This window comes from Pteropus vampyrus, unplaced genomic scaffold, assembly GCF_000151845.1.
Source record: "Pteropus vampyrus isolate Shadow unplaced genomic scaffold, Pvam_2.0 Scaffold42, whole genome shotgun sequence".
NCBI classification, from domain to species: Eukaryota; Metazoa; Chordata; class Mammalia; order Chiroptera; family Pteropodidae; genus Pteropus; species Pteropus vampyrus.
Genome location: NW_011888823.1, coordinates 6,193,117 through 6,201,339, shown reverse-complemented (window position 1 = coordinate 6,201,339; position 8,223 = coordinate 6,193,117).

The following is an 8,223-nucleotide window of genomic DNA, read 5'->3' as shown; positions in this document are numbered from 1 at the left end:
ATTCAACATTTGGGTAGGGATGGTCGGAAAGACCCAGGTATTAGCAGATATTTGAAAATTTAAGCAGTTATGTCTGGGAAGAATAAGGTAGGGGGACCGACAAAGAAAAGGCAGAATCCCAATTCTAGCTGTGGACTGGCCTACTTAGCAGATGATTGGAAAAAGAAATGCAAAACATTTGGCCTTTTTGTAAATCTTGACCTAGAATAGAATGCTCATTATTTAAACTGGCACTGCACAGTACCTTGAGCTCCGTTTCCAGGTTTAACATCCATTGTTGATTCTTGTCTGAATCAATTCTTATTAATATTTTAAAATAGTGATAATTTGACTTGAATTTTAATTTTTTTAAATATTTAGGAGAGCAAAAGTGACTGCTCAAATGAAAAAGATACCTGAAAATGTAAAATGTGACAGGCATTTGTGAACATAATCCATTATAATCACTTTTCAAAAACGTCTATCTAATATATTATTGGAATTGGTATATCATGCTGAGTTGCATATTATTTAGTTATTATCAAGTTGATAAAAACTTCATTTGGACCATATAATGTATTGTTTTCTAAAGTAAATTTGGTGGTATTAACAAGTACCCCAGAGACATACGCTGGCAGAATCCTGGGCACCACAGTGAACTTCCCCACACTCCACCTTAATTTCCCACTCCCATGATTACATCTTGAATATTGTCAACATCCAAAACTGTTCCACACCTGAAAACCCACTCTCTAAAACAGTGCTCCCACCCTTCCAGCTCGCCATGACTCATAACTATTCTTCATCCTCACAGCTGACCTGCTGTAGCCTCCCTCTTCCAGCTTGGATTTCATGGTTTAGCACGTCAATCATGCTTGCCAAAATACCACAGTCCCTTGCCTCTTGTTTTTTCCTCACCCTCCTAGCAAAATCTCAATCCTGGATGAACTGAATCACCTGCCTTCTTTGTGTCTGTATGAGGACTTCCAAGCTGCTGGGGGAAAATCACCAACTTTAGCAGTCTCTGTAAATCCACGATCATCAACGTCAGATGGGTTTTAGCACTGCCTGGCTGTCTTCCACCAGCCTGGCTTCTAACACCGCCACTGTGCCAAAGCCGATCTTACCGGACTTCAATGGTATGACAACATCGCTAACATAATGGTCACTTTTAGTCTTCTTATAGCCTTTCAACAATATTTAAAATAGTTAACAGATTTTTTCACTCTTTGCCCTTGGCTTTCATATCTTAAGCTACTTCTTCCTTAAGACTTTATCCAAAGCCTTCTTTTCACTCTGCAACCCCTTTCCCCAACTCATCTCATTCAAGAAGATGCTATTACCATTGATATGCTGATGGGACAGATTTAAGTCCCCGCCCCCCCCCCACACACACACACCCAGACTTCTCTCTGTCTCATTTCCATTAACAAAATTCTAGGAAAGCTTCAGTGTAGCATGCCTCAATCAGAGCTCCCTATCTCCCTATAATCCACTGATCCTATTGATTCTATTTCCTAACGTTATTTGAGTCCATTCACTCTTCTCCACCACTATGTAACCACTCTAATCCAAACTACTGTGAATTTCTCTTTTAATCATTTCCTACATCCTTTCCAGCTTCCTTTCAAACTATTCTCCACACAGCAAACAGAAAGTTGCTTTAACGCAAATCTGATAAGTTAATCACTTATATTACTGTGGACTCAAAAGGGTCCGCTTGTCTGCGCACACTCAAGCCAAAATAAGATATGAGCAGGTGCATTTTCAGCAAAGAAAATAGAGGATTATTTAAGGAATTGGTTCTAAATCCGAGGCACAGTGTTCTCAAAAACCTGGCTCCCCAGTGGCCTCTGCTGGCTAGGTTATACAAGGGAAAAGTCATTAATTGTGGTTACTATAGGAGTTGGAGGGGCGGGGACTCTACTGTTGGTCAAGGATAGGGCAGGAAGGAATTGAACATGGCTTCAGGTCCTGATGTCAGTCACGGCATTGTTCTCGCCAGTTTCCAGAGGATGAGGTCCGCTTTCAGGAGTCTGAAGTTGAAACATAACTGTGGCCAAGGGGTTATCTTTGTTTTATTAAAGCCTTATTTTAGTGTGAGGTTTAGTTACTATATTCTGGTCATGGTTGATAAACCTGAAGCTTTATTCCTAGATATATTTGAAGCTGACCTAATGTCCTAAGGGCTTAATGATTAAAAGGAGTGGACATACAGTATATGTACAGGTAGGAGAATCTGAGGAAAAGTGTGAGAGGAAGCCATAGTCCTAACAGGCTAACCAAAGCTAGCTTGAATTACAGCAAAACTCATATTAAAGAAATGAAGGTCATGGGCAGTTATACTTACAACTCTTCTATTGCTTATTATTGCCCTTAGAAATAAGACTAAAATCCAGAGGACCATGTTTGAATAGACTCATTTAATACCCCAGCTATACTCCTGCCCACACTTTCTACACTGAGATATTCGAGGCTTCTCCTAGTTCTTCCACAGACTCTTCCTCTTGGCCTTTGCACGTGCTGGTTTCTCTTTCTGAACCAGTCTCTGCTCCTATCTCTTCCTCTAGAAAATACTTACTTTAAACATTTTTTTATTTTGTTATTAGATTCAAATATACAGCACATTGGTTAGACATTTATATAGTTTATAAAATGATCCCTCTGATTACTTTTTCTCTCCTCTAGCTCTACATCTAGCCATTACATTAATGCTAACTGCATTCCCTATGCCATGCTCCCTATTCCCATGACCATCTATCAACTACCAATTTGTACTTCTTTAACCCTTCACCACATTCTCTCCATCCCCCAAACCCCCTCCCCTCTGGCCATCACCAGATTGTCCTCTGAGTCTGTTTTTGATTAGTTTGGTCTTTTTGTTCCTCAGATTCTGTATAGAAGTGAAATCATACAGTATTTACTTTTCTCTGTCTGACTTAAAATAATACTTTTTAAAAAATGTATCTGTTATTTTCATCAAGAATCCATCCCCACCCTACCCACACACCCCAGGTAGATTCCTCTTTCATAAGATTTTATTCTCTGTTGCATTGCCAGGCCCTCCCTTCCTTTCTCTACTGTATCAATTTCATGACATACAAATGTGGTTATTTCTTCTAATTCATTATTTAAAAAAAGACACATTAATAATGTCTCTGGGCCCACTTCTACTACCAGCTACCATTCAAATTCTCTACTCCCTTTTTAGAGCAGTGGTTCTCAGCTGTGGGTGCATGTCCCTCCCCACTTCCTAGTAGACAGTTGGCAATGTCTGTAGACATTTCTGGTTGTCAAAACTAGGGGATAGAGGTATTACTGGTGTCTAGCAGGTGGAAGCCAAGAATGCTATAAACATCCTCCAATGCATAGGACGATCAGCCACAAAGGAGAATTATCTGGTCCAAAATGTTAGTAGTGCTGAGGTTGAGAAATCCTGTTTTAGAGTAAAACTCTTCCAAAGAATGAGCTTTATTCCACAGGTCCAATTTCTTCCCTCATTCTCTCTTGAATCTACTCTCACCAGACCTTTGTTCTCACTCCGCCACCAAATCTGTCCTTGTAAAGGTTATCTAAGATCTGATGGTCAACTCTCAGTCCTCATCATATTTGACTTATCAGTGGTATTGGCCACAGAGTTAACCGTTCCCTCTTCTTGAAATACTCCCTCCACTTAACTTCCAGCACATTCCAGTCTCTTCATCACTCCATTTTCCTCCAAAATTACAGATTGTTCCTTTTCATCACATTGACTTCAATATTGGAATGTCCTGGGACTCTTTTCTTCTCCAATTATTCTGCTTCCTTGTTGGTGTCTTCTATTGTCATGCCTTGAATATAATCTACGCATTAATGACTCCCGAATTTATATCTCCAGCCTGCAGCTCCCTGCTGTGCTCCTCCAACGACCCATTAGACATCTCCATTCAAATGTCTCAAATAGGCATTTCATGTCCTAATTTAACTTCTGTTCTTCCTCCCAGGGCTACTCTACTTGCAGCTTTCCCAATGTTGGCTGATGTCAACTTCAGTTTTCCAGTCGTACAGGCCAATTAATTTCTTAGTCATCCTTGCTTCCTTTCTTCCTCTTGTATCTTGCAATAAACTATCATCAAATCTTGTTGTTGTCCCTTCAGAATATATCTGGAATTGGATTCATTCTCACAATACCCACTGATGTCGCCCTGGATCATGCCACTATAGGGAAGGAAGAAACTTTCCCCTACTAGGTTCTTCTGGTTGGTCTAACAATCAAATAGATATGAGATGGACTAATAAGATAAAAATGACTGTATTTAATTACATATATATGTATGGGAACCCCATATACATGAGAGAGTCAGAAACCCCACATACATGAGATGTTTAGAGACGGAAAGTTAAAATGAAATATGTGTGTCATTCTGAGCTAAGGATTAGGTAAGACACATTGGGGCTTCAGAGAGAAAGAAGGTCATTTGCAGGAAGATAAGAAAAGCAAAGTTTCAATAATTAGATGTTTGCCCTGCTCTACAGGTAGGTCATAAAATGTTATCTCTGGCAATAACTCTTATTTTGCACAAGGCCCCAAATTTAAATTCTTTCGGGGAGAGATAAATTTCTCATGAGCCTGTAAAGTCCTGATCACATCATCTTCAAATAATCCTTATGCTGAGGAGGCCTGTTCTGAACTCCTTTGCCATTTTCATCTTTCACTCAATATCTAGGTCCTTGATTCCCATACAACCAGAATGAGCATGTTAAAACATAAGCTAGAGGCCACTCCTGCTCAAAACTCTCCAAGGACTTCCTTTCCCACTCAGCGTAAAAGCTAAAGTCTTTACAATGGTCCCGAAAGCCCTGTGCAACCTGACTGCTGATCTCCCTTTCTCTTTCTCTGAGTCTTGCTCCCTTTATTGCAGCCGTATCCCCCTCCATGCTGTTCTTTAAACAGGACGGGTGTACTCCCTGTGCAGGGCCTTTGCACTGACTAGTCTCTCAGCTAGAAATATTCTCCTTCAAACACCCTCCAAAATTGGGAAAGGCTTTCTACCCTTTCCCAATTTTGGTCCTTTACTCAAATGTGCCTTCTCGGTATGAAGTTCTCTGACAAACCTACTTAAAATTGTAGCTCCCTTCTGCCCTGCCCTCTTCCCTGTTTTATTTTTCCCATAAGGATAAAGTATCGACTTATCTAGCACACCATAAATTTTATTCATTTCTTGTGTATATTGACTGTCTCGTCCTCTGAGAATGAAAACTCCATGAGGGCAGAGATATTTTTTTTGTCTTTTTGATCCACCTTTGTATGCCCATTGATTTCAGGTCTGCTGCATAGCGGCTCTTCAGTAAATATTTTTTTGAATGAATCTATGAATCCATAAATATCCACAAGATGACACTTGACATAATATCATTTTTTATTTTTATTTTTTACTACTCTATTAATTATACGAAGGCTAAATGGTTAAAATCTACATGCACTCTTAGGGCATTAAATGTTTGCATGAATAAATTTCCCTTTTTTGGCCTTTCGATTTAGGCTACTTGCTGAACCAAATTAAGCAAGCTTATCTTCTTTCAGGCTTCAACTACCACCTCAGTGTCATAACTTTCCAAATTTATTTACTTTTAGCCTCCCATCCATTCCTGATTCATATTTGCATTTCCAAAAACTTACCGTATATTTTCATTCAGTTATTTATACTTTGAAATTAACATTAATTTACTCAAAAGTCTCATTCTGACCTCAAAAATAGACACATACCAAAACTGTTTTCTTGTACTTTTTTTTTATGTTGGTTATTTGCTTTACCAGCTATTCAGATGATCGAGCTAGAAATGATGGAATCATTTCATATTTTCCTTATGTAATTGATTCGTGTGCTATCGGTTTTGCCCCTGATTCTGTCTTACATAAATCTCTCCTCTTCCATGCTTTCGTGTATCTGGTTAGGTGTTTGTGTGGGTTAATGCAAAATCCTCATAACTGGTTTCCCTCCTTCCAGTTATTCTAATTCATTCTTTGTATTATTGCCAACTTTACATTTCCAAACAGCCCGAACCTTTGAGAAAAGCATTCAAATATCTTAATGCGTTATAAGACAGTTTAACTACTCTAGGTTAGAGTAGAGAGGGATTTTGTAGATAATACTTAATATATCCATCCAATTATCCAAGCTCCTAGGAGTCACTTCATGTAGCAGACTTCATCCACATGAGTTGGAACAAGTTGGAACAAGCTTTTGGAACAAGTTGGCCCAAAATGGAGCAGTGTTACTAATCTTTAGAGTCCAGTGGAAGATCCCAGATTTGGGTATGAGGTGGAGGCTTTTTGGAGAAAGTGAAAAGTTTACACAAGGAGCAAACATAGAGGGAAAACAGATTATAGCACACTTGAGGAACTAAAATCACTTATAAATATCTTGAATAGTTTTAGATCTATAAAGATGATTTCAAGGTCTTCAAATTTCTTTTGCGAAAGGGTATGAAGTAAGAGAAGAAATGAAAATGTAATCAGTATAGTGCATGCAGGTCCTTTGGAATGCTATCATATGTACTAAAAAAGGAAACAGTAATGTTAGTGATAGACCCTTGGAAGATGACCTCATGTCTTCGTGGGGACGTCTTCCATTTAAAATACTCTAGCTCGCTTGCTACTAGCATCTTTAAAAAGATCATACTGTAAAACCAGAGAGGTACACACTTAGCAACTACATCAAGGGAATAACCAAGAAGAAAATTATGCTTATTTATTACTCTTATTAGTCACTTTGCAGTTTATACTTTCCATGGATTAATTTGTTTTTTATAATCTGATGAAGCCTACAGAACAAATGTTATCTCCACTCTATAGGCAAGGCACCTAAGATTCCCAAAGATGAAACGATGCGGCCAGGATCACAAAGCTAGCAAAAAAATTTATTTACTCTTCTTGCTATTAACATATCAAGTCTGAAATTTAGAACTATAAAGAGATTAGTTAGAATTAATCTTAGTAAACATTTTTAAGTGAATAAAGTTGTGTCTTGGTCTGGAACCTACAGTTCATTCTATTTTAGAATGTATGGCAGAATTCCAAAGGGCTTCTACAAAAATCAATTTAATCTCATGTTTTCTCTATTAAAATTTTCTAGTTATACCTAATTATGTTTCTGTACTTATATTCATCATGAGCTCCTTAAGGACAGTGATTAGATGACATTTGTCTCTGCCTTTCCATCACTGTGTTTCTGCTATTTAGGCAGAAAGTGCTCAATAAATATTAAACTGACTATTTGAAATTCACATGAAGGTAAAGTGCTGAATGCCTAAGTACTGTTTATTTTCCTCTTATCACTAATTCTCAGCATTATTTTCTCCTTTTTCTGCTTCCTATTTCCTCTAAAAACCTTGTTGCCATAAGAAACGTACAAACCTGTAGGGAATTTTTATGAGAGTTTATTTGAGCCACACTGACAACATGTGCTAGATGGCAAGATCGCAAAAGCTTCTGAGAATAACAGTTTTGTAGCTTCTTTTATGCATTTGAAATTAAGGAGGGAATGTAAGGAAAATTGGAGAAAGCAAGACACAGATTGGATTGCAGGATAGTTAACAATATTATGTGCTCTCTTGAGAGTTAACACCCCCTTCCAGGGCTACTACTTCTGTTATTTCAAGGGTGTGTTAACCTAGATGCACAAGAACAATGGGCTGGGCGGGCTTAAAACTTTTCACCAGTTACAGGTCTTAGGCATGGCTACCCACCATGACCTGCCCAGTTAGGAATTTATGATCATATCACTCTGTGAGCTTACTTTCCATAGAATCCCCTTTTCCATCTACATGTGGAATCAAAAATTTCAAATGAATATCAACTTCACTTTGTTTTACCTTTACTATGTGATCTGCAGAGTCAATCACTTAATCTTTAGGTCTGCATTTGATTTTTTTAAAATCTGCTAAATCAGGAGGTGATGAGTGATTGCCAAGATGCTGTCAACCTGTGAACTTTTGTTTCTCTGCTTTTCTGTAATGCTTTTAACACTTTCAGTTACATTCCAGTCTCTGGGGACAGGCTGCCTTGGACAACAAACATTTGCTCTTGAGGCCCAAGGGCGGCCACATTTTGAGGAACAGGGACAAATCAGGCCTGCAGTGTGAGATTCCAGGCGGTGTTCCTTGAAATTTAAGTTTCAGGTCTAGAAAAGGCCCCATCCCACCCTCCCTTTCAGCTTCAAGGCCCCAATTTCAGGCTTAAAATTGAGAAGGGCGGAGCGCCGG